Source organism: Phocoena sinus, chromosome 1 (assembly GCF_008692025.1).
Source record: "Phocoena sinus isolate mPhoSin1 chromosome 1, mPhoSin1.pri, whole genome shotgun sequence".
NCBI classification, from domain to species: domain Eukaryota; kingdom Metazoa; phylum Chordata; class Mammalia; order Artiodactyla; family Phocoenidae; genus Phocoena; species Phocoena sinus.
The window spans coordinates 115,756,213-115,761,056 of record NC_045763.1 but is presented as its reverse complement, the minus strand read 5'-3'; positions in this window follow the sequence as shown (position 1 = coordinate 115,761,056).

The window sequence follows — 4,844 nt, the reverse complement described above, 5'->3', positions numbered from 1 at the left end:
GGGAGTGAATTTGTCTCTGACTTTTGTCTTTCCTGGAACCGGGAGGATAAGCAGTGACTATGTATGGCAACATGGCTCTGTTCTTTGGCGCTGCTGCTTCTGCTCTTGGAGCTGACTGTGAGCATTGCTGTGCCTTATATGAAGATTGGCCTTTGGTCTGGAAGCTGTCTTGAGTAGATGCCAGTGCTGATGCTAACTTGGCCTCCTGTATATCTCACTCCCCAGTCAGATGCCAGCATTGGAGATGGTACCAGCTATGTACTCCCTGTAGCACCCCAATACAGCTGCCTAGTTGTGGCTGTTGTCCCATCCTGTACCTGGTGGGAACAGAAATGCTGAGAGGTACAAATGCCAGGAGGGGCTGGCAGACCCTCACTCCCCTTAGGTACTAGTTTTCCTCTGTACAGTAAGGAGTCATATTTGTGATAGGCAGAAATGTGAGACAGAAAATATTAATGGAAGTAAGTCCATGGGAAATAGACAGGAGAGAAAGAAGCCTTTAACACTAATTTAATGAAGGACTTTAAATGGAATCTCACATATGTTTGTCTCCACAGAAGAACCCCCTGGGATGCATACTGGGGATAAGGTGAACTAGAATCCCTGTTCTTTCCTCCATGCTCTTTCTCTCTTTCTTCTGGGGACAGGTGCTCAAATTTTTTAAATTATGGCCACTTAGGAAAAACAAGATATCTCATGGTCTATCTCCTACCTTATCTCCTCACACCACAGGGATAAAAATATTTGATTATAACAGTAAAGTGTCATTGTACAAGGTAATTTTAGAGGCTCACATATACTTTTTTTAGCAATGGACATATGGAAGGTTCGTAGCTAAACTGTAGTGCATGCTTAGTCTAAAAATTCTATAGATTTGAAAATCTTTATCCTGAAATACTGTTGAACCATACATACAACATTTTGTGTTTAACCAAACAATGTGTCAAAAACTAAATTAATATTGAATAAAGCTAACCTAAGTGATTTTTGTCATTAAATAATCAGTAATTTCTGAACCTTGATCAATTCAAGACTTCACTGATGATACAAAAATGCTTTTGGGGCTTTCCTGGTGGCGCAGTGGTTGGGAGTCTGCCTGCCAATGCTGGGGACACGGGTTCATGCCCTGGTCTGGGAGGATCTCGCATGCCGCGGAGCGGCTGGGCCCGTGGGCCATGTCCGCTGAGCCTGCGTGTCCGGAGCCTGTGCTCCGCAGCAGGAGAGGCCACAGCAGTGGGAGGCCTGCGTACCGCAAAAAAAAAAAAATGCTTTTAAAAAATTGCATAAATTCCAACTCTGCACGTGTGCAAATAGAGTAGGTGCTTTGTATTTGAGTCTAGTATGGTGTGGCAGCCAAATATCTCAGGACAGAGTTCAAGTCCTTGATAAACTCCAGTAACAGGCTAAATTTAGTTTATGAATACAAAATTATGACATCCTTGAAAAATTATGGTCCATGGAACAGCCTAACAATGACTCATAAAAACGAGAGAAGGCTTTGTATGGGTCAGTTTGCAGCTCATCAGGAGCGTCTCAGTAGCCCAATAGTGGGACGCAGGCCCTTTGAAAATGGTGGCCTAGGGCCACAGTCTTCCAAGAGGCTCCAAATTTTGTCTTGAGTGGTGCACCATGATAGGGTGCATCCAGGCTGACTGGAAGAGGACTGGGGAAGAGGACCTGTGGGAAACATGTTTGACTTGTCTTCCCTGCTCAGGTTCTATCCATGTATCTTTGCTTTTAGAACTCCTCAGCCATCTATTCTAGGCTGAAGAAGGCGGATCTTACAGATGTGGACTATGAAGATGCTATGTAAAGTTATAGAAGATTTTGCTCTTGGGAAACCATACATGACCCTATACCTCCGAACTAATATGTCCTTCAGAGATCCTGTGAGAATCAGCGTTCCAGTACACCTCATCCAGGTGCTTACCTCCATGAGATTATTCCTGCATCTACTGTGAAGTGAAGTTGGCTCAAGCTTTGAAGAGATCACCCAGGAGAACCAACATGAACTCAGGAGTGGGAAGAACTTTGTTACTAGAACCAGATTCCTATTGGTTCTTTCAGGTACAGGTCAAACTCTGCTCTGAGTTCTTTTTACAAGAGGAAACAGGACAGGAATAAAAGAACTTGAGGTCATGGGGTAGAGGGACAATGAAGCTTAGAAAGCACGAACCCAAAGTTAGTGATTTTGTGGGACTGCTCCATACAGAAAGCTGTGTCCTTAATTTTTTGTCCAAGTGCTTTCTCTGCTTAGACAGTACAGAGTTCCAACCCTGCCCCTTATGTTAATCATCCTGTTTCTACATAAAATATGTGACTCAGTGAATTTGGGGGTCACTGTTACCAAACTAAAATTAAAGCAAAGTTACATAAAATACCATTGCAGTTATACTAAATTTTAATGACATATTTTGTATGTCAGGCCAATCTAGGTGCGAATCTAGACGTCCCCATATTTATAAGGAGATATAATCTCAGGAGGTTTCACTACACCCAAAGTTCTGTATTTGTTGCAACCTCTAAAAGCTTTAGGAATATGTTTTCTTCCTTAATTCACAAACTTTTTGAAAATGTGATAATATGGTTTGAAGTCTGTATTTTAATTTTAAAGCAATCATAAGCTAACACATAAATTAAAACATTTTAAAAGTATATAATGTAAAAGTTAAAGTCTTCCCTATAAGTTACCACAAGTGGTACCCATTGTTAAAAGCTTAGCATTGTTAAAATCTTAGCTCTGCAGATATTTTTCTATTTTTCTGTAGAAACACTTTTACATACATGTGAATATATAGGTATTTAGAAATATACCTATTTAATAAAATATCATGAAATATTTTAAAGTCTGTATGTAGATTATTGTACATTTTAAAAGCTGTGTAGTATCCTGTTATATGATAAATCATAATATATTTTTTCTTTTGCTAAAATATAAATAACATAAAATTTACCATTTTAACCATGTCTTTCTTTATTTTCCAGTTATCAAATTCTTTTTATTCATTTTTTTCCTCATTTGTGTTTCTTCTATTTTTTTCTTTTTTAATTGAGGTAACGGTTTATAACGTTATATAAGTTTTATGTGTATATTATAATTTGACTTCCATTTACACTACAGTGTGCTTAACACCAAAAGTTTAGTTTCAGTCGACTACCATATAGTTGGCTCCCTTTACCCACTTTGCTCTCCCCCACCTTCTTTTCATCTGGTAACTGCTAATCTGTTCTTTGTATCTATGTGTTTGTTTTTGTCTTGCTTTTGTGAGGAATGTAAGATAGGAGTCCAGTTTCATTATTTAATATGAATATCCAGTTTTCCCAACATCATTTATTGAAGAAACTATCCCTTCTCCACTGAATATTCTTAGCTCTCTTGTCAATTATTAATTGACCATATATGCCTACGTTTATTTATGGGCTCTCAATTCTGTTTCATTTGTCTATGTGTCTGTTTTTATACCAATACCATACTGTTTTTATTATGATAGCTTTGCAATATAGTTTGAAATCAGGAAGTGTGATGTCTCCAGCTTTGTTCTTCTTTCTCAATATTGCTTTGCTTAGTTGGGGACTCTTGTAGCACCAAACGAATTTTAGAATTCTTTGTTATATTTCTGTGAAAAAATGTCATTGGGATATTGATAAGGATTGCATTAAATGTATAGATGGCTTTGGGTAGTATGGACACTTTAACAATATTAATTCTTTCAATCCATGAGCAAGGGATATCTTTCCATTTATTTGTGTCTTCTTCTATGTCTTACATCAAGGTCTTATAGTTTTAAATATACAGACCTTTCACCCCCTTGGTTAAATTTATTCCTAAGTATTTTATTGTTTTTGATGCTATAATACATGGGATTGTTTTCTTTATTTCTTTTCAGATAATTTGTTGTTAATGTGTAGAAATGCAACTGATTTTTTGTGTGTTTATTTTTATCTTGAAATTTAACTGTATTTTATTACTTCCAGAAGATTTTTGGTGGAGTCTTTAGGGTTTTCTATATATAAATCATGTCATTCACATGCAAAATTTTATTTCTTCCTTTCTGATTCGGATACCTTTTATTTCTTTTTCTTGTGCAATTGCTTTGGCTAGGGCTTCCAGTATTATGTTGAATAGGATTGGTGAGAATGACCACTCTTGCTTGTTCCTGATGTTAGAAGAAAAGTTTTCAGCTTTTCACCTTTGAGTATGATATTAGCTGTGGATTTGTCATATATGGCCTTTATTATATGGAGGTACATTCCTTATATATTCAATTTTGAAAGTTTTTTTATCATGAAAGGTTTTGTCAAATGCCTTTTCTGCATTTATTGAGATGATTTTAATTTTTAATTTTTAGTCTATTAAATTGATATATTACAGTTGTTGATTTGCATATGTTGAGCCATCTTTGTATCCCAGGAATGAATTTCACTTGATCATGATATTTGATCCTTTTAATGTGTGGTTGAATTCAATTTGCTAGTATTTTGTGGATTTTTTTTTTTGCATCTATATTTATCAGGGATATTGGCCTGTAGGTTTTTTTTTTTCTTTTCTTTTCTTGTAGTGTCCTTGTTTTGCTTTGGTATCTGGGTAATTATGGCCTCATAAAATGTTTTTGTACATGTTTACTTCTCTTCCATTTTTTGAACAGCTTGAGAAGAATTGGCTTTAATTCTTCTTTAAATGCTTTCTAGAATTAACCTGTGAAACTATACAGTCATGGGCTTTTCTTTTGGGGGAAGTTTTTGTACTGATTCAATGTCCTATTTATTACTGATCTCTTCAGATTTTCTGTTCCTTCATGATTCAGTCTTCATTGGTTGAATGTTTCTAGGAATTTATTCATTTT